General features: G+C 54.7%; 1 protein-coding gene across 6 annotated transcripts in view; it reads right to left on the bottom strand.

Annotated features, from left to right (window-relative positions):
• Nucleotides 1–24,449, bottom strand: part of Ahdc1 (AT-hook DNA binding motif containing 1) — a 66,764-nt gene that overhangs the window by 33,266 nt on the left and 9,049 nt on the right. The window contains exon 1 of one of the 6 annotated variants that reach the window (XM_076565333.1): nucleotides 20,024–20,725. The exons of 3 other annotated variants lie outside the window; for them this stretch is intronic. The gene's annotated coding sequence lies outside the window, so the exon portion shown is untranslated. Of the gene's footprint in view, nucleotides 1–4,050; nucleotides 4,507–4,551; nucleotides 5,315–20,023; nucleotides 20,726–24,449 lie in introns of those variants that run through there. 2 more of the 6 variants (XM_076565332.1, XM_076565334.1) reach the window with 2 other exon arrangements.

The following is a 24,449-nucleotide window of genomic DNA, read 5'->3' as shown; positions in this document are numbered from 1 at the left end:
CTCTTAACTGGCCTAAGCTCTTCATGACTGAGGCCATGGGGGAGCCAGTCATGGGCCTGGGCAGAGAACCAGGCTCCCTGAGTTCCCGCCCAGGTCTCTAACAGCCTGCTCTGTACCCTGGATGCCAGAGCCTCTGACCCAGCCAACCTCCCCCAAGCACCAGAAGTCACATTGGAGGCTACCCATAAGTCCCTGGGCCACTCCGCATGTCAGAAACTGCCCCTGCCACGCTCTTCTCTTTGTTCAGAATTGGTGTCAGGTCTGTACACCTATGGCACAGACACGTGGGCCTACCTGGAAGGTTTGCGGGTGTATGAAGTGGGAGAAAAGACAGGGAGACTGAAGCCTGGATAGGAGGATTCAGACGTCGGTCCCAGCTGCCCCCTTCCATTCCTATCCACTCAACTCCCTCCAGGCCTCTGCCCCTGCCCTCTCTCTGCCTTAAGCTCCAACCCTCCTGGGAAGGAATGTGACTGGTCAGGTCTGAGCTGACCAAGAGTGGTTACAAGGTGACAGACGCCCCCCATACTCCCATGCCCCCAGCCTAGGGGAGCTCACATACCAAGATGGGGGGCAGTTTAACCCTTTGCAGTCTGGTTTTCAGGAAGAAAAGATGGGTTCTCTACTTCCTTTGACCAATGCTATATATAAAACGGCTTCATGGAGGGTAGGTAGGACGTGTTCCTGCACAACCTCCTTGTCCAATAGGATGGGGGCATCTGTCTGCCTGGCTACTCTTTATTAAGAAATCCCTTGACACCCTAAATGTTTCGTCTCATCTCCCATAATATGGGAAAACAGCCAGCGGTGCCGAGGGCAGAGGGGAGGCTTCATGAACCCCAACCTCGGGAGCCCCTAGTCCGATGGGAGAAATACAACCCAGCCCTGGGGAGAAGACCAGGCACAGAGGCTGGGACAAAGAGCCACGGGCAACAGGGGCCCTGAGCTGCCTCCCAAGTGAGAGGAAGCCAGCGCGCAGGACAACCAGCCAGGTGGGGTCAGACCGGGCAGGGTTCCCGGAGGCCCTTGGCCTTACACCCCTCCCCCCAGGCTCTGGAATCTCGGGGGTCAGGGCTGAGGGACAGCTCCACCCCCTGCTCCCCTCAGGCTCAGGAATTCCACCCGCAAATGTGGGGGGGGGCGCGGCAGCGGCGGCTTCGGACTCTGTCCAAGTTGGGCTCCCACTGGATTGGGAAAGCGGCTCCTCCTCACCCCCACCCCCCACCCAAACCCCTAAGGCTGGCCCCCAGCCCTCTTCTCTCCCCCCTGCCTGGGCTGGCATGGTGTGTGCCAGGCGCTGGCAGAAAACAAACCCGCCGGGGTGGGTTTGCAGGGAGCGGGGTAACCTTGACACAGTTGCAGTAGTCGTTAATGGCAGACACACACGCCGCCTGTTCTGGGGGGACTGTTGCCGTTGCTAGGGAACCGGCAGCCGCGTGAATGGAAATGGGTCAGTAAACCTGGGGAGAGATAGTGTGACACTCGAACCACTGCAGCTGCTCCAGCCCACACCGAAATCCCTCCTCTTCAATATTTATCACTCCCGCCTGGGCCCTCAGCTCCTGCCAGACCCTGCACCAGCCTGGCCCTCGGGCCCCCCCAAGGCCTGATAAGGGTAGGGGGAGGAAAAAAAAAAACGATGGATGGGGTTGCTTATCCACTGTTGGGGTGGGAGGTGAGTCGGGATGGAACTGGTTCTGGAGGAGATTGAACAGGAAACAGAATCTAATCCCGTGGTGGGGAAGGGGTTAAAAGGTCAATTCACGCCTGTTCCTGACTTAGGCACCGTGGTAAAATTCCTGGGAGTGAGCGGCCTAGCGGCTGCCTGTTACCTGCACAAGCACTAGAAAAGGCAGACTTCCCGCCTCTCTTCACCCAGTGTTGGGGTCTCCCTCTAGGTGGGGACTAGAAGAGAACATGACCAGGACTGATTGGCAGCCTGAAAAATACCAATCAATAGGCCCGGACAGACAGCATCCCAAACGACCAGGGGCTGCCTACTTACAACACAGACCTCCACTGATACACCTTCCAGATAACTCACTGCTCAGGAAACCTAGACAACAGCCCCACACAGGAACCCTCACAATAGAACATAGCCTGCGAGTCAGAATAGTGTCCTTCAGCTCAACTCCCACCACCAAGGAGACAAACCTAGGCACAGGCTAAACTCTCCTACCCACGAGGCTGTCCAGCACTGACTCAAAGCCAACTCCTCCACCCCGTTTTCCCTCCTCCCCACGGCCAGCCTCCTTGTCTAGAGCACACCCCAATCCACTGGCGCGCTGTGATGACTCTTGGGCACACATCCACAAGTTAGCAGCCCCATGCCCAGCACCCCATCCCTAGAGGCTGACTGGTCCCTGACACACACATTCCTTTCCTCTCGAAGCATGCGGCCTCACAGCCCTGCCTGACACAAGCCCTCATTCTTGAGCACAGGCCTCTCTTCAGATACCAGGAACCCTGGGAGTCAGCAACACTTCTCATTTGGGTGACATGCCCCCTCCACCCACCACGATTTCCGTCAGAATCCCTGAAGGGTGTGTTTCAGCAAGGAAGGCACTCTGGCTTTCTGGGGGGGTGGGGTGGGGGGATACCTTGACAGGGATCTCCCAGCCGACTTGGTTCTCTGTGTGCTATCTCCTAGGATACATCAGTCAACACAGGCTTGGAGCCTGTCAGAGCTAGAAGGTGCCTGAGGGAGTCACTAATCCAGCCTCTGTGTCAGGCAGAAAGGAACAGAGACTCTGAGGAGAAATCACCCGCTCCAAGTCACACAGCCTAGCTGCTGGTCGCAGCTTTTTTTTTTCTTTCATTCAGTCCATTTCTGTGAGCCCTCTACGGGCATGAGAGAAACTAGCCGGATACAAGCATTGTTACCTTCCAGTGGGACCTGTTTTACAGCCTGCTGCCTACTCCTTACCACAGGCTCCAACACTTTCTGCTTCTGCAGAACAGGCTGCCCCTGTGTGCTGGGCAGAGTGGGCTGTGCCGGGCTCCAGACATGGGGCAAGTTCCTGAACTTTGTGTCCGGGATCCCAGGGCACTACCAGAGCCCAAAGATGCTTTCTCTGTTCCCTCTACCTGTCTTCAAAGCAAAATCCCTTGAGTGCCAAGGCATCCCTGTCTTGTATTATTTAAGTAGATCTCTGCCAGGATGCCTCTAGGATGATGATGAGGTATTCAAGGTATATACAGCCACATACATAATACCTGGTGGTGTTGGGGGTTAAATGCAAGCAAGGCTTTGGGCCCGAGGCAAGCACCTGAAGAATCTGCTCCATCTCTGGCCTTTCCTAAGTAGTTTTTGCAGAAAGGCAAAGCGGGGTTCACAGAGGTAGGCCTCGAGTTTACAGTTGAATGGCATGTTTTTTTGCTGTTGTTTTGAGGCAGGGTCTCACTGTGTAGCCCTGGCTGGCTTCAAACTCACAGAGATCCACCCGCCTCTGCCTCCCAAGTGCTAGGATTAAAGCCATGCACCATCGGGGCCTATTGAAATGAATCTCGAACCCCCCCCCCCCAGTACCCTCGTCTTTCCCAGTGGGCAAGGAAGGCCAAGCAAACCGAAAACAGACCTGGGGAAGGTGGGGGTGGGGAGAGGGTGGGAACAACACAGGCCCAGGTGTACTTCCTGGGCTGAAGTGGAGCCTAGGGGAATTTGAATTTGAATCTGCACATCTGGCCGTGGCCGAGTAAAGTGAGCCAGGAGCCCCAAAGGAAGAATCCCACTGACCTTAAGCCTGCCTGGGCCCTACACCTGGAGAAGCCAAGCTTTGTGTTCTGCCAGCCCCATCCCCCAGCGGAACAGTGGGAGCATCCGGAGGAGACCAGCCCCCTCCTAGGGCATCAGTTTCCAGTCCATACTTGGGGAAGGGCTTTAATTTCAAGCATAGTGGCCAGAACTCAGCTCCCAGCACTCTAAAGGTCCTCTTGCCCCAGCGTAGAGCGAGCTGAGACCAACAACAGAAAGCGTGAGTTTAATGAATAAATGAACACTCAATAAAGCCAATCTTTCCCTTCCCATCCTTCCCAAGAGGCACTGCTTACCTTGGGAAGCCACATTTCACAGGTCCGGTGGAGGGAAGGTGGGACTAACAATGCTTTAGGGGTGGCCTCTACTCTCCTGAGCCGGACTGCATGTTACTCAGGTGTGCTTACTATGGGTAGGCATCACACTAATTCGCAAGTGCCAACTGCAAGCTCCACAAGGCCCAGGCCTGCCTACTATCGTCTAGTTTTTCTGAGAGAAAAGAAAACTCAGGAGTGACGAGACTTTCCCAGGGTCACCGAACAGTGAGTGCACTAGATACAGAAGAGAGCCAGCCGGCCTACCACGGCTGCTCCGCTTTAACGCGGTGAGCTCCGTGGGGGCGGGAATTGTAACTGAACCGGGGCCTTGGGCTGGGAGTGGCCAAACGGTTCATCCGTCTCCATCTACAGAGCTCAACCCAACGGTGCTGGAATTAGGCAAAGTTGTGGGAAAACGATCCCTTAACCCTCCCCCCCCTCCCCATCAGTGCCCAGAGTGAGCCCTGAGAGGTCACTTACCAACTCCCCTGGATTTCAGGGCTCCGGCCAAAGGGAGGCCCTCCCTCCGGGGTCCCTTTTCCTGGACTCTCTGACCTGCAAGGTTCAGAGTGGCCCCTCAAAGCAAGCTGCTGCGGGCGCTGGGGAAACGATCCAGGATGTTTCCAGCGGTCCGCCGCCCACTGGCTCGGTCGTTGCGAGAGGAGGGGGGGGGAGGCCGAGAGAGGACTGCCTCGCCTCCCTCCTACAGGGGAGCCCTTCGACGGCTCAGCTCGAGCAGGAGGCGCGGGGCTGGCGGCCGGAGGGATCCGCTCCCGAGTTTTCCCGCCGCTGCCCCTCGAGCTACCTGGCCGGCCCCGGTGCCTGCGCCTGCGCCCCCGCCCCCTCCCCAGGAGGCCGCAGGGCTGGTGACTCTTGCAGAGGTGACGGGCCGAGAGGGAAACCAGGCGGCTGGGGGAGGGGCGTCGCCTGCACCTGGCCCCTGTCCGCCGCCCAGGCCGGGAAGGGCGGGCCTGGACCCCCGCCAGCCCCGAAGGAGCGGCGGGGGAGGGGAGCCTCCTGCCTCGCCCGGGGGAGGTCCGGGACCGGGCGGGGAAATCGGCCACAACCACCGGAGCGGCGGAGACGCGTCCGGGGGTCGGGCGGCTCGGCGCCCCTTCCCGAGCTGCGCTGGGCCGGCTCCCCCGGCCGGCCGCGCTCTCCAGCTGCAGGAAATTCCAGAAGCTCTCCATCATCCGGGCGCAGCGCGCAGCCCAGGCTGCCAAGGCTCCCCGAAGGAGAGCCACATGCCGGCCGGCCGACCGCGGGGCCCGCCCTCGCCCCCACCCTGTCCCACTCGGCCGGCCGGCCGGCCACGTAGCCCGGCCCGCCACCCCTTCCCGCGCCCCGGGGGCCCGGCGGAATGCGTGGCGGCCCCGGCTGGGGGCTATTTTGAGCGGGAAGGGGAGCGGCCCGGCCGCGGTGTTTTCGGCTTTTTTCCTGGCCCCCGGCCCGCTAGCCCAGGCCCTCGGCTGCCCGCGGAGGAGGGACACGTGGAAGGGGAGAGGAGGGCAGCCTCGATCCGGCTCCGGGCTGGGGAGGGCCCCCGGAGACAGCCGGCCCGACTTGCTTGGCTCTGCGGGCCGAGCGACGGGATTACTAATAGCGCCTTGCACGGGCGGTGCCTCCAGGGCGCCCGCTACCTGCACGCCCCTCCTCCGGTGAGCGCCGGCGGCCGGGGCACTCCCTCCCCAGCGGCGGACTCAGGCCTCACTGGATAGCGCCACCGAGCACCAGTGGCCAATCACCGGCCTCGATTTCCTTACCTGTAAGTTGGGATGAGCTATCTGGCTTTATTTGGAGGGTACCATATTCACTTTGCTGTGCGCCTTTCCCCGGGCAAAACACTTTTCTTTTTCTTGGGGGTGAGGGGTGGGGGGGCTTAGTTTTAACATTTACAGAGTGAGCGGGATTTAAAAGCCCCCTTTTCAGAGGAAAAGTTCCCCACACCAGAACAATGTATTTTCATACAATACATTTGCATCTAGCGCCTACTCAATGTTGGTGGCCAACGGCGTGCACACTGGCTCTGCATTATCAGAATGAATTAACTCCATTAAGGTCCCAATAAAGATACAGTGTTTTTGCTCCGGAGGAAACCGAGGCTCGGCTAAGTGACCTGCCAAAGGTTAGACAATGGCCCAGCCCAAAGTCAGACAAACTGGCTTCAGAGTAAGAGGTAATGACTGACCCAAGACAAACCTGAAACAGAGGTGGGAATCACTCAGTTGCTTTTGACTAGCGGCAGAGGAGGTCCCCAATACAATCTTCCAGCTCTTTAGCACCCCATGCAGCCCTCTGAATCTATTCAACACCTACTATGGGACAGCTAGGGGGTCCCCAGGATAGTGTCTAAAAATGGGTACCCAACTGTCCAACAGCCCCAAAGACTGCACACTGCTCTCAAACGCTCATCTCAGACTACTAGGGCCCCGTAGTTCACTAATTTGTCAAATTCTAGACTCAACCCAGCCTCAGAGGTAAGGGGTATGGAGATGTGAAGGGAGATGACACGTGGGGGGGGGGGCATCCTGTGACAGAGTCTAGAGCTGCTTCCTGCTCCCTCCACATCCCCCCCCCAGCAAGGGAACACAAAGGTTGGCAGTCACATAACCCCTCCCCTCCGCCCCGGAAACCTGGCAGTTTATTTCTGTCTCCGGGTCCCCTGTTTCCATAGAGTCAGCCCAGGAAGGCTGGCAGCAGCTGGCTTAGAGGGGCAGAGCTTCTGCTCCAAGGGTCCAGCTGCCACCCTGCCCTGCCCCCCCCCCCCCCCCCCCCCCCGCCAGGCCAGAACAGACTCCAGAGTCAGAGGTGACATTGGGAAGAGCTTAGGCTGGTGCTCAGAGGTGATGGCGAATGTCCTGAGGAGCTGGAGCCACCACGGAGGTTCCACCTGAGGCCAGCTCCTCAGAATTCTGAGGGAGGGAATCCTTTCTCCTCAACCCACCACCCAGGTGCTGTCTCCTGCTGGGCCAGTCTATACCAGTTCAAGCTGGTCAAGGGTGTAACCTAGCACTTCAACCCTATGTATTCCAGATTATTCTGGCTCGTGACTCCTGGACCCTAGTCCCAAAGGAAAGGCTGCTTCTAAATCCATGCTGCCCTATTAGCCAGGTGCCACATGTGGCTTCTGGGCATTGAGAACACCGTTAGCGTGAAGTGGGAAATGCTGTTAAGTGGAAAATACACAGCAGATACTTAAGTCTTACCCTAAAAAAGGAAAATATCTCAGTAGTTTTATAATGATTATATGTTGAGACGATCCTATCTTTGATTTGCTGAGTTAGATAAGATACGTTATTAAATGGATTTTGCTTCTTTTTTTTTTCCTTTGGTGAATGTATTAGAAGCCCCAGTCTGGTGGCACATGCCTGTAATTCCAGCATGAGTCTAAGAGAGGGTCTTGAGTTTGAGATGAGGCAAGCTTGGGCTACATAGTGAGTTCCCAGCCTCCTTTGCCATACAGACACTTGGTCTTAAAAATAAAAAAAAGTGAGTATTAGGCATGGCACACGCCTTTAATCCCCAGAACCAGCCAGAGCTGTACAGTAAGACCCTGTCTCAATTAAAAAAAGAAAGAAAGAAAGGTATTAGAAAATTTTTAATTACATATATTACTTCCTCTGTGCTTTAGTACACCACACTATTCCAGATCAGATGATGCTCTGGCTTACGACCAAAACTCTGCCAACTGCAGATCAATATCTGTGGCTGTCGCTCACCCACTTCCCCATATCCAGACCACAGCCCTACACATGGGTCTAAATCTCAATGCCCCATGCTCCCCCATCTCAGCTTTCTGTGAATTTAGGCAAAGCCAGAGATTTTTTGTTATTGTTGTATTTGGTTTGAGACAGGGTTTTCTCTGTGTAGCCTTAGCTATCCTGGAACTCTCCCTGTAGCCCAGGCTGGCCTCGAACTCACAGAGATCCGCCTGCCTCTGCGTCCCGAGTGCTGGGATTAAAGTTGTGCGCCACTACCGCCTGGCAAAGTCAGAGATTTGTAACTATTTTCAGCCACGATCTAGGTGTTACCACTGCTTCTTTTTGAGACATGACTGTATTCTGTAGCCCAGGCTAGCCTCAAACTCAACATGCTCCTGCCTTGACTTCCCCGGTGCCGGGATGTGCTCACACTTGGCCCTAGTCCAGTTTCTACTCACTAATTCCAGATGGTTAGATCACATTCTAAGTCAACCTGCCCGATACACCAAGTCTGTTTGCTTAGAGATCACTAATATTGGTTTAAAATCTGCACACCCTTCAGAAAGAATAAGGCTTTTCACCAGGAGCTGGCAAATTACAGGCCATGGGCCAAGTCCAGCCTGTTGTCTATTTCATAATTGAAGTTTGACTGGAACCTAGCCAGGTCGCCTGTTTATGCAATATCTGAGACTACTTTCAAGGTATCACAACAGAGAATGAATGGCCTACAAAGCCTTAAAATTTTTTATTATCTGCCTCTTTACAAAAAGACCTATTCTAGACAACCAAGTTCAATTCCTCATAAATCTAGATTTCAGCCTCAGCCAGTGGCCTCGTCTGATCTCTGTCTCTTCCTGCTGTGCTTCTGATGGAGCCTGATGAGACCCTAACATGGGTCCCAAGCAGCGTGGGTTCCAGATGCTACTGTAATCTCATCCGATGGACCCCAGGCCTCTTCTCTGGAATGGAAAGACTCTCTCCATTCCGGCATTCCCCTGGAGAGTCCAAGGCCCGTTGGCCCTTCTCGGTGGCCTTGGGACAGGGAGGGAGGGTAGATTCCAGAGAAAGCACTGGAGGCTGAGTCAAAGGGTCAGGGATAAGCCCTTCTCTGCCAGGCACTGCACATAATCAGGTCATGAAGTTAGAGTAGCCCACACACCACCCTTTCCCGGCAGACTCCAGTGCGGGTCCATTAGCAGTAGGATCCTAGAAGGCCAGGGAGCTCTAAATGAAATCTTCATTCTCCACCCTCACCTTGGATCACCTGATGCCTGACACCTCAGGGCTAAGCAGGCCCTTTTCCCTACCTCCAGCTCTGGCTTCTTCATGGCTTTCTTTAAAAGTCCTCCCAGGCCGGGCCTGTCTCTGCCGTTCCTCTCTCCTTGGTCTGAGAATGCTGGGCTAACCCCAATGGCCAGGTTGACAAAGTCTTTCCAGCTGTGACTCTGAGCCGATCACTCAGCCTCTCTAGGCCTCCTCAGTTTCCGCATCCACAAAACAGAGCACATTCAGTGGTATGGGTTTCTTATGGTTGTTGCACAGCTTTAACAAGACTGTGAGACAGGACCCATCTCGCAGCGCCCGGTGCAGAGTGAGCACTTATTGCCGGGTGCTGTTGGTGCTTACACTGAGCCTCCAGCTAAATTCAAAATTGGATTTTGTCAGGTTTATAGCCTCACAAACTGTTGACCAAACCATTCTTATATTTATCTGGAGAGAAGGTCCTGGCGCTGTCATCTTCTCAGAATGGATCCTTAGCCCCAAAAGTTAAAAATCTAAATGGGAAAACAGAGGTACATAGAAGAAAAGAAGTGACCAGCACTAGGAAGGACCAGTGTCCAAACGTGTCAGACCTCAGGTCTCATTCCTTCTACCAATCTATCTGCCTGGCCTGACCTCATCCCTCCTCAGGATCAGCTGTGGAGGTTCTTCAGTGGGCTTCCCACCCCATCACCGTCAAGGAACCCCCTCTACCTTCTGCCAGATATCTTTTGTTTTTATTTTTTTGTTTTGTTTTATTCAAGACAGGGTTTCTCTGTGTAGCTTTGGAGCCTATCCTGGATCTCGCTCTGTAGCCCAGGCTGGCCTCGAACTCACAGAGATCCGCCTGCCTCTGCCTCCTGAGTGCTGGGATTACAGGCGTGGGCCACCACCGCCTGGCTTGTGCCTGATGTCTTACTCAGATCCCACTCTCATGACACCATGTCTTTGCCTTGCTGCTGCCGACATCTCAAGGCCAAGGTCTCCAGGTTGACATCCGGTGGCCTTCGCAGCCCGCTGGGGCCCGCTGGTCACCTCACCCTTCCCTCTCCTCTGGTCGGTGGGCTGATTTCTTCCTTTCCAGCTGCCTGCGTGCCACCCACAGGCTCGCTCAGGTTGGGACAGTTCCTGCCCTGCTGGCCTGTCACCCAATGCTTCAGGCCTAGCCGGGTGCCCCCGCTCTGCCCTTGGGGTGATTCCTAGGTCCAGTCACTCTCAGTTCTCCTCAACCAGACCGGGCTGAGGCGTACTGACCACACGGCTGGCTCCAGGAAGTAGGCCACTGCTCTAACTATGCGGCTTGGCTCCGTGTCTGGACACTGGCTTACCTGAGGTCTCACTTGTCCTCTCCACTCTTATCTGTCCCCTCGCCACAGCGACTCCCCGGGAGTCAAGGGCATAGCACCACCCTCAAAGTCGGGACGGAGTCTCCAAGTCTGCTTTGAGTGTCAGTGTCCTCATCTGAAGATGGGCACAGCAGTATCTGCACCTCACATGAGCTTCACAAAGACTAGACTGCTTGTAGACTATGTGTGTGTGTGTGTGTGTGTGTTCTGCTAAAATTTACAAAAATTCCAAATAGTCACCACAGCCTCTATCTCTAAGTTTATTTCAAATTATCTGTGCCCAGAGAGGTGCTGTGCGCCCTGACTTCTGGATACTCGGGATGCTGAGTCAGGAGGGTGGCCAGGAGTCCCACAGCAGCCTGGCCAACACAGTGAGACCTTTGTTTCCAAAAAAATAAAAACCTACATCCAGGGCACTCTTGCAATCGTGTACTCTCTAAGCCCACCCTGTTTGCCTGCTTGGTACTTCTAATAACCATCTAACAAACCTCTCTCTCTCTCTCTCTCTCTCTCTCTCTCTCTCTCTCCCTCCCTCCCTCCCCTTCCCATGTGTGCGTGTGTGCGCACACACACACATTTGCTCTTGTTTATTTTGGAGACAGGATCTTACTATGTAGTCAGGTTGTCCTTAAACTCATGACTCTCTTGCCTTAGCCACCCTAGGGTTACAGACATATACCACCATGCCTAGCCAGCTAATAATCCATACATTCTACCTGCCTTTGTGTGAATTATTTTACTCTGTGTAAATTTGCTTGAGGGTAGAGTGTTTTGTTTTGTTTTTTAATACATCAATTCTGTTCACTGCTTTGTGTCCTAGAACAGTCTAACACCAAATATGCATTGTTAGTTGAGGAATGAATGAACGAGTCACGTCTGGACTATGTTCCAGGCACCATCCTGCTCACGGATTGTCTCAGCCTAGGGTCAGGTGCTTAAAAAAATGGGGAGGAAGCAGCTTGGTTAGGCTGTGACTCCAGAGTCTGCCCTGCTAATGACTGTGTTCTATTTCCTTTCCTGGGATTAGCTAAGCCTCATATTACTGTCACCCATCACATGCCCCTGAGGCCACCAGCCTCCCAACTCTCCTCCACTGGGCCACTTCCTCCCATTTCTCAGCTCTAAGTAAGCTACACCACTCACTCTCCCCTTGGGGCCAGTGCTTGAGCCCTGCCTAGAATGTCCTGGGCCCCCATCTCTTCCAGCTCACCTATCTCTCAAGACTCATGTGTGGGAGCATTCTAGCCAGGTTCCACTTCCTTTACCTGCAGCAAGTTCAAATTGGAGGCCAGCCTGAGCTGCACAACAAATCACTCTGTCTCTTCCCCTACTCTCCTTTTTCTGTGTTTGAGCATGAGCATGCCTGTGCACGCACACATGCATGCACACACAGGCCTTGTCCTCTTCTGTCCCTTCTTTGCCATCCCTGTCCCTCTCCTGACCAGGGCGTCCTCCTTCATCTGCTGGATCAACACCCCCGACCCCAGCCCCCAACTAGTTTGAATCTTTTTGATTAAGAAATGTAGCCCCAAGCCGGGCGGTGGCGGTGGCATATGCTTTTAATCCCAGCACTCAGGAGACAGAGGTGCGGATCTCTGTGAGTTCGAGACCAGCCTGAGCTACAGAGTGAGTTCCAGGAAAGGCTCCAAAAGCTACACAGAGGAACCCTGTCTCAAAAAAACCAAAAAAAGAAAAAAAGAAAAACACACCTTTAATCCCAGCACTCAGGAGGCAGAGGCAAGGAAGTTTCTGTGAGTTCAAGGCCAGCCTGGTCTACATAGTGAATTCCAGGACAGCCAGGGCTATGTAAAAAGACAGGAAGGAAGGAAGGAAGGAAGGAAGGAAGGAAGGAAGGAAGGAAGGAAGGAAGGAAGGAAGGAAGGGGCAGCCCCATCCTACTAGCTAGCTTTCTCTTTTTCCTTTATTTTTTCCGTGTGTGTGTGTGTGTGTGTGTGTGTGTGTGTGTGTGTGTGTGAGAGAGAGAGAGAGAGAAAGAGAGAGAGAGAGAGAGAGAGAGAGAGAGAGAGAGAGAGAGAGAGAGAGATTTTCTGATTGGCTGTGTTTGAGGGATGTAACTGTACCTCTCGGAACTCATTTCCTACCTGCAAAATGAGGAGAATACATGCTCTGCCTTCTGAACACACACTTGACACTAAGCACTCAGGGAACACCAGCCCACATCATGACATTTTATTGTGTTGCTCATCTCCATCCAGAGAGCCTCAGCCTGCTCAGTTCTTCCTTTCTGAACAGCCCCCCTACACACACTTCTTTCCAGATTATGATGGAAAGAAGACAGCTACAATGTTCAGTCCCTTACTATCTCTAGTGGTTGGAAACTTGTCTGGTACCCAGCAGGCTCTTTGTGTTACTCGTTAAATAAATTAACTAAATCCTCACCACACCCTATAAGGTGGGGAGAGTTACTATTGCATCCACTTTTCTGACAGTCGAGACCATGCACCATGAGTGGGAGCTGAAGATTTTGGTTTGATTTCTGTGTATGTGTGTGTTCTATGTGTGGATGCCTTCAGAGGCCAGAAGGTGGTGTTGGATCCCCTGGATCTGGTGTTATAGATGACTGTGAGCTGCCCGACACATGGGCTGTGAACTGAACTTGGGTCCTCTGGAAAAGGCACAAGTGTTCTCGAAGACTCTTAACCCCTGAGCCATCTCTCTAGCCATATGAATGTGACTTGAGACCAGCAGTCTGACTCCAGCACTAGGTCTGCCACAGCGCGCACACACCCATGCCCTCCCCAGCTCTTCCCACCTTCTGTGCTCTGGGGTGGGACCCTCCGGAGCTGGAGCTGAACATCAACATTGGACACTCGCTGACCTTTGTGCTTTGGACCTCAAACCCTTTGTATTTGACCTCACTGAGCTTAATAAAACCCTAAAACATCAGTCCTGTAATCACGTTCTCTTGACAAATGAGGAAACTGAGGCTCAAAGAGGCGTCAAGTAACTGCAGACACAGGATCCAAATCTAAACTCTCAACTACATCATGGCGTTTGAGATTTTTCTTTTTCTCTTACTGTGTGACACAACCCTTGCGAACCATTCACACACACCAACGTCATTCCTCCAGTGGGACCAGGAGCTTTCTGAGGCCAACCAATCTCCCATGGCCCCTTCCAGGAGTCACCATGGTAGCCATGGGGCCTGGGGCCATGTCCAAAAAGGATCCCTAGCCAGGGACACCTGGTGCTATCTGTATCTGTCCGTCCGTCTGTCCATCCCCACACACATCCACCGCCTTGATTTGCAGACTCTCTCTGCCCTTTCAAATATTTGAGTTGGTGAAGAGTCTGCCTCTTAACCCAGACAGGAGGCTCCCCAAAGATACCTTTTCTCCTGTGAGTCCAGGGCTCCCACCTCTACCTTAAAGCACCATGGTGAAGTGGAGGGGTGGAGAGAACCTGGTGGTTCAAAATAAGAGATCTTGTCCCAGCATCCCAAGTTCAAAAGTACCAGCTCTGTAGGACCTTGGGCAAGCTCTGTAGCTCTCGAAGCCCTGCTTCTGTGATATAGGAGCCCCCCTCATCTGGGAGGTAAGTTATCAAGACTTGCCCGGGTGAATGCCTGAGACTGGCAAACTGTAACCCCTACGGATACAATGTTTTCAAGTTTAGTTAGTTTGTCAATCACTCACCCTAAGAGATTAGCAACAATATAGTTGAATGCTTACAATATAATAAGTGTAACAAAAGTACTTAAAACTTATTGAAGCAGGGGCTGCAGAGGTGGCTCAGGGGTTAGGAGCACTGGCTGCTCTTCCAGAGTGACCCAGGTTCAATTCCCAGCACCCACATGGCCGCTCACAACTGTCTGTAACTAGAGTTCCAGTGGATCTGACATCTTCACACCAATGCACATAAAATAAACTATTAAAAAAAAACTTATGAATTGTTTATTTCTGGAATCTTCCAGTTAGTAGTTTTGGACCCTTAAGTGACCACAGTTAACTGAAAGAAGTAAAACTGGAGGCTGGAGAGATGGCTCAGTGGTTAAGAGCACTGGCTACTCTTCCAGAGGACCCAGGTTCAATTCCCAGCACCCACATGGCAGCTCACAACTGTCTGTAACTCCAGTTCCAGGGGATCCAACAGCCTCACACAAACATACATGCAGGCGAAACACCAATGCACATAAAATAAAAAAAAATTAATTAAAAAAAAAAGCTGGGTGGTGGCGGCACACACCTCTTACCTCAGCACTTGGGAGGAAGAGGCAGGTAGATCTCTGAGTTCAAGGCCAGTCTGGTCTAGAGAGAGTTCCAGGCCATACAGAGACATCCTAGCTTGAAAACTCCCAAAAAGAGAAGTAAAATAGAGGCCATGGGTGGCAGTGTAAACAAGGACAACAGAGACGACCGCTCTTGCTTGTAAAATTCTAAGTGTTTGCTAAGTAAAGCTGAGGATGTGGGGGCAGCTCAGTGGAACAGCACGTGCTCCGTGTGGAGAGGCTCTGGGTTCAATTCTCAGCACCAGGGGGAAAAAGTACTTAATGAAAGTAGGAAGGCTCCGTCCTGCCATGGAAGGCCTCCTATGGTCGGCCACAGAGCGCCTCAGTTCCAAAGAGGCGAGTGAAGAGCTCAGGAAAATTGAGAGGTGGCAGAAACCTTACCCTTGGGGGAGCCACTGTGGGGTTAGGGAGTAGGGGAGACCTACTCCCCAAATCCTCCCAAGCCAGTGGACCCCATTTCCTGGCCTCATCAGACATCTGGCCTAATCCTCCCACTCTAATCTCCGAAAGGTCTCCCACTGTTAACCCTTTCCACCCAAGACAGGTTACTGCCTAAATCCAGGCCTTGCTTCTCTTAGTTGCTGTGTGACCTCAGGCGAGCCACAGCCCCTCAGAGGCTTTACCTTCTTCATGCTGACCACGGGGTAATCCTGTCCCCTCCCGGTGATAACTGAGGTCATATCCATGGATGTGTCACAGGCACGCTGTCATGCTGGTAACTTAGACCCTTGACCACACAAGGAGCGTGTCATCCGGGCACCAGTAGGGCAGAGAGCTGTCCCTAAAAACTGACATCCTCTTGCCTCGAAAGTTCTCCAACAGTCTTGAAATACCACCCCAAGCAAGTTCCCACTCACAACCCCCAAAACACTGAAAGAGACAAGGGTTCAAGCCAGGCTTCTCAAGGCCACAACCACTAGAGCCCAAGGCCTGAAGCCAACCAGGGAGAGAAAAGGCGGGAAGAGTCCCTGGGGGAAGAAGCAGGGGCTGTGAAGGAAACCCTGTGGTGGGAAAGGTAAAGGGAGAAACCTGCTCCCCAGAGCCCTTCTTCCCACAGAGCGTCACCTGGCCAGACCTTCCACCTCTCTGAGAGGCAAGAGGAACTAGTGGCGGCAAGTTAGAATAAGAGATTAACTCTGTTAATTAATTAAAATAAACAGCAAATTAAATACAGCAAACTTAAAATAGCACAGGAAATTAATTCTCTACTAGACCCACCTCACAGGTGAGATGTTTCAAGGGCCCCTCACAAACCGGATCCAGGGCAGCTGAGGGGCTGTGTGGCGGATCACTTGCCTCACCATAACCCCTCACACAACATAGCTCCCTGAAGGCATTCACCTGGCTCTTCACCCCCAAAGGACTCCATGAACTGTATTCCTGAACCTTGCTCCCCCATCAATGGGAGGAAGGGCCTGACACAGCCCAGGCCGGAGGTTAGACTGTGTCCTCCTGGGCACGTGGCCCATATCCACTGCCACACAAGTTAGGGCAGGACGGAAGAGGGACACAGGCCCTCTCTTTTGGGTCCTTTCTAGGGGTGGAGTCAGGCTTTAGAAAGACCTCTGTCTTCTGGGCTGGGCTCTAGCCTCTCTTCAGGGTGCCGAGGTCCCTCTCTGGAGACCCTCACTTCATTTTCTCAGGACACTCGGGAAGAAAGCACTACCTACCGAGGCCCAGAATCCAAGCCAAAGACGTTCACTCCAGGTGGCTCACCCAACCCTCACATGAGTTTCCTCCCACACAAGGTAACAGCTTATTTCACAGATGAGGAAACTGAGGCCAGGGCAAGCACGTGGTGGCGCCTGAAGCTGAATCTCAACGGCCACACTTCATGTTACCATCAAACGTTCAGAGTTTGAGTGAAACCCAGCTCTACACTGACCCCTCTTTCCCATAACCCCACGCTACAGCTCCATCTCCATGTGGCCTCCCCGACAGTGGATGAAGGACAACAGCCTCTTAGTTCCTGCCCTCCAGCTGTTGATGGCAGATAATGAATGGTTCTACCTGAAGCTCCTCCCCCAACCTCAGCCTGCCCAGATTCTACCCGCATACCCCCAGCTCCATCGGCCCACCAGGGTACCGATGCTTGCCTCCTTCAAGCAATCAGGATTGCTCTACCTCCACCCCTGCCAGAGCACTTCCTACAGTCTGCCTGATAATGTTATCCAATGGCACTGTCCACCCCAGTACCTGGCATGGTACCCAACACTCAGTTGGGTGCTGAGTGGATCTCATCTGACTGATGTCCTCCGCCATGTCCAGCTGATACCTGACTGTAGCGGCTACTATTTACCCGCTAGCTACAAGCCCAGCACCACCTACACTGTCCCATGGTCCCATGATGGCCCTTGCTCATAGAAGCCTTACAGCCCTGGACCTGGAACCACACCGATCCTTGCCTGTACATGAATCTCCCCGTCTATGCCCATGCTTCCAGATGAGCCCTCCAGTCTGTACCACTCAGACCTCCCAGATAAACCACCTGTAATCCCAGAAGGCTGAAGCGGGATGGCAAGTTCCTGGGCTACACAGTGACTTCTGGGGATAGCCTGAATTACAGGGGGAGACCTTGTCTCAAAACAAGGCCAAGTGTGGTGCCTCACACAGAGGCAGGAGGAGCTCTGTGAGTTCCAGGCCAGCCAGGACTATGCAGTGAGACCCTGTCTCAGAAACAAAACAAACAAACAATCCAAACTTTTCCAACTACATGTTTCCAGTCTAATGATCTAATCTAATCCAGAGTCTGATGCTAAAGACTTCCTGTGTCGGGGCTGGAGCGATGGCTCAGCGGTTAAGAGCACTGGCTGCTCTTCCAGAGGACCTGGGTTCAATTCCCAGCACCCACTTGGTGGCTCACAACCATCTGAAGACTCCAGTTCCAGGGGATCTGACACCTTCACACAAGTGCACATAAAGTAAAGGTTAAATAAATTACATTAAAAAAACAAAAACCTTTCTGTGTCTTTCCATGGCTCACTGAACAAAACTCACTTCCCTGAGCAGGACAACCTTCCACCCTCTTCAAAGCTCTCCTCTGCTCTAACTGCACTCCATTCCCTCAGCACGTCAAAGTCAGATTCCCTTCAGGCTTTGTACATGCTGTTCCCTCTGGCTAGAACACCCTTCCCACAGTGTTCCTGTTATGACGTCATACACATCCCCTGATAGCCAAGATCAAGGTTTACCTTCCAATCTAGTAGAAAGAGGGAAGCAGCAAATAGCCAGGTTGGTCACAAAACTTGGAAGGAAAAAGGAGCCTATGGCTGTCTTTGTTATCAGTCTCTCTGGGGCTTCACCCATAAACAATGCTCAAGCCATATGTAGTACGGGAATGAGTGCTCCATATACACTTGTTGACTAGACAGAAAAAAAAAAAAAAAAAAAAGACAAAAGAATACAAGGCCATGGTATGCGGGGCCGGAAGTGGAGGAGAGACTGAGGCTAGGAAGGCCAAGGACACAGTGAAGAGCCGCGACAGATGCCACGAGGGCCAGATCTGCGGCACAGCTCCACTCCTGGCCGCCGGAGTGTTTGCGAGAGGCAGAGGACGGGAAGTGAAAGGAGGCTCAGGAAGTGTGTGCGCATGCATGCGTGTGTGAGAGGTGAGGATGCATGCGTGTTGCGTTTGTCAATTAACCTGTGTGTGAGAACACAAGGAAATGGGGGAGTTGACTGGACTCGGTGCGAGAAAGCCATGAAGGCTGCGGGAATGCATTGGTGTGTAAGGGAGGAAACGGTGCAGGTGTGCATACACACACACAGGATGTTGTATGTACCTGACCGAAGGTGCACATGCCTGCTGGAAGGGGAATGACCGAGAAAGACAAGGGGAGGGGGCACATGACTGAGGGGGTGAGGCTGTAAGAGGGGGCTGCTGTAAGACTGTACAGGGGAAGACGGTGTCCCCGTGAGCGTAACCAATACAGAAATGAAGAGGTGTCAGGGCTCTGCTGAGGGGGTGGCTGGGGTGGCTTCTCCACAGGCCTGGTGCCAGAGGTGGGGGCCAGGGGTTGGGGCTCAGGGAGCAGAAGATTCCTCAGAGCCTCTCAGGTGCCAGATCACTGTGTTCCCAAGCAGGGAGGCTGAGACAGAGGCCCAGATGTGCATGTGCCTCCACATCTGTCCACAGCAAAACCTCTGGGCATTTATTTGTCTTTGTCTACGTCCGGGTGTGCACGCCCGTGCTTGTGTAAGCCCTGCCAGCCGTGTGTCTGCACTTGTCTTTGTCTGTCTGTCTCCAGGGCCTTTGTCTGAGAGTGTGGCTGTTGGTCTGTGCCTGTCTGGGTGGCAGTGTCTGGTTTGCTGTGTCTAAGTTTATCTGTGTCTATGGGGTACCATGTATCCTTGACGCTGCATGTCTGAGGGGTGGATGCAAGAGACCTCTCGGGCCGCTTGTTTGCATCTGCAGATCCGGGTGGCCTTCCTCTGGAGGACACACTATTCTGGAGCTGTGGGCCCAAAGCTCTGGTGTATCTGAGTGTGTGCTATGAGTGTGTCTCTGTGTGAGCCATGCTGTAGCACAGCGATGCTTCTCTGTGTTTGTGACGCTGTGGGTGTGTGTGTGTCTCTCTACCTCTGCATGTGTGTGTCTGTGTGCGTGTTGGGTGTGAGGGGTTTGTCACAGACTGGTGAGCAAGTTAATCTCAGACTCCGTGACACGTGGAATAAAATCACGCTCCCATAATAGGATCATTCGTCTTCCTGTCCAAGGAGAGAACCGACTCTTCACCCTCCACCCTGGGGGAGCCAGTGGGGCCAGGGCCAGACTCCAGCCCCCACTCAGGCCCCTTCTGGCCCCTGGCACCTCTCTCCCTCTCTGCCGCAACAGGCTCATGCGGCCTCCAGAGTGCCCTGGTGCCCACTGTGGACTGGGCAGGGCTCCAGGCCATGTGACTGGGCCTTAGAGGCCTGTCCTGGGCCCCCCAGCCCCACCCACTGCCAAGGAGGGCTCTGCCCCAGATGGGGGGGGGGGTTGCAGGAAGGAATCTTTGAGTCCCTCCTCCTCCCGGAGGGGAGGGATGAGCTGCAGGCCCAGCCGGGATTTTCCATCTCTCAGCAACAAGATTCCTGGTGAGCAGGCTGCGGGGTTTGGCAGGGCGCCTGCTGGAGACCCGCCCTCACCCGCCAGGACGCCTGAGTCCCCAAGGCCCAGCAGCAACGGGTTCCCTGGGGAGCTGGGAGGGCCCCAGCACTCCGGCCTACAGTTGCCCTGGGCCTGTGGGAAAGCCAGACCCCCTGCCTTCCAACCAAAGATGGCTCCCCAGCCCCCACCCCGCAGGCTAACGCCACCCTTCCTCTGGCCTCCTTGAAGCCTGCTTTCCCAGGCCAGCTACCAAGCACCGCCCTAGCCTGACCTCAGCACACACCCTGCTTTGGGTTCTAAGGCTCACCTCCAGGTCTCAGGGATGCAGGACAGGGTTGTTTCTCTTCTCAAGACTTGGGGTGGGGGGGGGATTCTCAGGCCAAGACTATTTATGAGTCTCGCATCTGTGAAATCCTCTTGGTCCCAGCTCTCCTTCTGGACTGAGCTGAGCAGCACCGGCTGGGGAAACTGAGAGAAAGAAGCCCTCTCTTCTCTACCCATCATAAGCCCCTCTACCCACCCATCCAGAGGCCTCTTAATTTTGCCCATCAATGCTGCTGCGGCGCCTCTCTCTTTCCCACGAGGGCAACGTCAGAGGGGTGAGCCTCCATCGGAGTTTGGGGAGGAGAGTGGGCAGGTAGGTGGGTTCTCTCAACCCCCAGCAACATGGGATGAGCAGCTGGAAAGCTGGTTTGGTGAGAGATTAAGGTTGAAGAGGAACCAGAGACTCCCAAGATTTATGAGCCTCATTCTTCTCCCTCAAATTCCCCTCCAAGTCCCCCAGTCCCAGCCTGGTCCCTCCAGGGTTGTGCTGTGGCCCCAGGCCAATGTCAAGGCCCCAACCCATCCATCAGCTGTTGCCAGGGAGTTTCCGCCCCAACGGGTACCAAAGGGAGGGGCCTAACCGACACTGGGGACTCGGATGGATGGGAGGGGGCATGGCCCTGAAAAGTCGGCCAACAACTCTGCACTCTCCCAAGAGCTGGGGGGCTCCAAACCTCCAGGGAAAAGACTAGGCGGTGGGGGGAGACCCAAGAGGAGGTGCCCCCCAGCCCCATGCCACTCCAAGCCCCACCTTTTCAACAGGCCCGAAAGAAGACCTGGGATCCAGAGGCCCTACAGCTCACCAGGGTGTGTGACCTTGAGTGGCTTCTAGTCCTCTCTGGGCCCCAGAACACACTACCGGAAGTGGTTCTGATAGACCAGGTAGGTAGTCTCCATCCAGCTCAGCCCCTTCCACACTAGGCCCCGCCCTCTCGCCAGCAAGGGAGTCAACAGAAACTGGGCCACATGGGGTGAGGTGGCCCAGGTAACTAACTGAAAGAGACTGAGGCCACCCAAGTCAGTGCTAAAAACCTAGGATTATTCTCCCTCCTATATCCATTTTGGGGATCAGTAAAACTAAGACTCAGGGAGGGGGTCAGAGTCAGGACTATGAGGACCTGAATTAATGTACGGCTGTACCGGAACAGGCTGTGTGAATTCCCACACCTTCTCTCCGTCTTGGACTTTGCATCTGTAAAATGGGGTTGCAGCCCTCATAGGAATACTGAATCCAGTCGAGTCAATGCGGGCAAACGCCTTGGCCCAGTGCCTGACACACAGTGACTGCTCTCCCAACTGCTTAATACTATATTCACATAAATCCAAGTGGCCAGAGGTGAAGGGAAGGAGGGAATCCAGATGTGGCTGGAGGATGAAACCAACCTCCTTGGGCCAGGTTGGGACCTCCAGAGCCTCAGACCAGGAGGGCCAGCCAAATTTCCTGGAGGCCCCCCAGCTGTCTCCCCTACTCGTTAAAGGCCTCTCATTAGTGAGCCGGGGCACCTGCCCCTCCATGCGTAATAAGCCTCATTAGTATCTTAGCCCCAAGCTCTGAGCCCAGTGTGTCCTATGTGTGTGCACGCACATGAGGGTAGGGGGCCGCAACAGGCCACCAGCCAGGAGACAGCACCCTCGCCAACCACACCCCCTGCCTGTCATCCACAGAGCCCGTCACCACCCAGCTTGTCACCTGCCTGCCTCACACCCGCACCACCTGTCACCCACCCAGGCTTGTCACCCACCCAGCCCATCACCTGCACCACCTGTCACCCACCCAGCCTGTCACCGAAGCCGCCTGACAGGCATCTGGGTGGGGGGACAGGAGATGGGGAGAGAAGCCCACAGAGGTGTAGAGCTGGGGGCCCCAGAGACCCTGTGGGACCCCCACTTCTGCTCGGCATCCTGCAGTATCGCCATGGCAACCTCTCAGCCGCAACCACTTTCCCAAACATCCCCCGCCTGCCCCCCCCCCCAGGCCCTGCTCTTAGCTGAGCTGAGAAGAGCCTGAGTGACAGCAGAATGCGGTGGGAAGGAGGGGGTTCATCTGCTGGCTGGCCTTGACCATCTTGTCCGCCCTTGGACTCGGTTACTCCATCTGCAAAATGGAGGGGCCAGAAGGTGAGGCCTTGGGAGAGCAGGCCATCCTTCTCCACCGTGGATTGGCTGAGCTGGCTGCCAGTTAGCCTGTGAAAGCCAGGAGGTGGGACAAAAAGACGGGGCGGGGGGGGGGGGGGGTTCTGGGCTCTTCCATACTCTTCTGCCAAGGTCCCAGCCCAGAGTGGCTAGGCCTCTGGCTCAGGCTCACACAGCAGGAAAGAAGCAGGCTAGGGGGGGGGGGGGAGAGGGCCTCGGCTACAGGACTGCTAGCTAGAGGTACCACACTGTGTGACCCAAGGTGACTAGGGGCAGGCTTGGCTCCCACCACTGAGCTGCATTATTTATGAAACTCGGAGGTGAGAGAGGAACAGCAGCTGTGACACTGGCCCTCTGGGGGCTCGTGCCACGGTGGGAGGGTGAACCCAAGGTGGTCCTCAGGAAAGGACTTGGGAGTCCCTGGCTCCCTTCGGGGCTGGCTGGGGCAGGGTTCAGAGGGGCAACAGCCTGTCCTCCCTCCCAACCTCGCCCCCCCCCCCAATTCCTCTCCACTCCTCCAGGCAGGCAGCGATAGGATTACTTCTGCATGACTGCCCGCTCCACAGGGTTCCGAGACCCTCCTGCCTGCAGCGATCTTTAAAATTCCTCCAGCCCAACCTCTCTCCCTTTCTCCCCGCAGTGAATGCTCTGGAGTCTACCGCAGTGTACCTACTGCTGCTGCTGCTGCTGCTGCTGCTGCGTTACAGCCTCCACCAGCACCACGACCAAGCCAGCGGGGGGCCAGGTCCCTCGTGCCCAAGGATAAAGATGAGCCCATCCTCGGGGTTCGGTCCTACATCCCTCAGACCCTCTCCCCGCTTGGTGCTGCTGACCCAATCCCACAGACCACAATGCCAGCCGGGGTCAGGCATACCCAGCAGTACCAAGGCGGATGGGCACTATGTACCAACACATCTGGTAGCACTTGGAGTGCCTGCCCATGTCTGGTGTGCCAGAACCTGGCTGCTCCATCTCAGCTGTGACTCCCCTCTCTCCCCAATCCCTGCTACCCCCCGGGGTGAACAGACAGCTTGGTCAAGCTAGTGCCTGTGGCTCCCAAGAGCACGAAGGCAGGAGAATGTATCCTCTGAATTTTTTAAGAGCCTAATGTAGCCTGCAACCTAGCTAGGACTTGCTATGCTGGGACCTTCTTAGCTGGGCAGTGTTTTGGGGACCCCTCCCACAGCAATATAACTGCTTCCTCTTTTAGGACTTGGGAAGCCCTCTATGAGCCTTCTCTCAGCAAGAGATACCAGGGACCCTCAAAACAGAAGTGAGTTGGGGGGGGGCTGCAATACCCAACAGCCCCCCCCCATCTCCCCATCCCTAAAGCAGGCAGAAGCAGCTCAGGCTCTAAATCACTCCCCTCATGCTGCCCTCTGAGGCGGATTCTGTGCATCTGTAATTAGGGGGTGGAACAGATGGTGGAGATTCCGTTTAAAATCATGCATCTACTAAAGGAACTGACTCCCAGGGAGGCCATGCCCCACAGCCTAGATCTGTGGGGGCTTCCAAGCCAGCCCTCTCCCTACCCCTTCCCCAAAGCCCCGTCCTTCTCAGGTGTGGGGGGAAATCTGGCAGGGCTGAGATGTGGGAGTAACTTCCCCTACCCGCAACATGCATGCCAGAGCCCAGGCAGAGCTAGGTACTCAAAGAGTTCTTGGCTGAGAGTCCGGGGCGACCAGGTGCCAAGTGGTTCTGCCTATCCCCTAAAGGGGCTCAAACCCCCCCCCAAGCTTAGGCCAGAGTGTCCACAGCCCAGGATCTGGGGGGCAGCTTTGAACCAGATGTCCAGCCTCACTGTCCAGGAATGAAAGGCCCGGGGGCAGTGAGGGGTGGAGACGGCTCCCCAGGCAGAGGAGGCTCTGGGAAGTGGAGGAGGGCTTGGGCAGCAGACAGAGAGCAGTGCGTGTGAATAAGGCGAGGCTGTCTGGGGGTAAGGAGCCGGGTGGGGGAGGGTGTGCTGGAATGTGTGGCTGGTGGGAGTGAGGGCTGCAGAAGAAACGGAGCTGAGGCGGGGTGTGTGACAGGGGTGTCATGGGGTGCCGGGGAAGCTGAAAAGCTACATGAGAGCTCAAAGGGGCGAATGGGTCAGGGCGGTGACTAGGCAAGGCTGTGCATGTTGTAGACACGCTGAGTGTTTGGAGAAAGGTGTAGGAGTGTCCCTGTGCCTTTCCAGGGTTGAGCCTAGAATCAGAGCTAAGTCCGGGGAGGTGCTAGGGCTCAGGCAGGGTTGCCTATCTATGGAAGTGTGGGAACCTATGGGAAGTGGGGAT

Source organism: Peromyscus maniculatus, chromosome 2, assembly GCF_049852395.1.
Source record: "Peromyscus maniculatus bairdii isolate BWxNUB_F1_BW_parent chromosome 2, HU_Pman_BW_mat_3.1, whole genome shotgun sequence".
Classification (NCBI taxonomy): Eukaryota; Metazoa; Chordata; class Mammalia; order Rodentia; family Cricetidae; genus Peromyscus; species Peromyscus maniculatus.
Note: the sequence above shows the minus strand (reverse complement) of the source record. Positions and strands in the feature narration are given on the sequence as shown.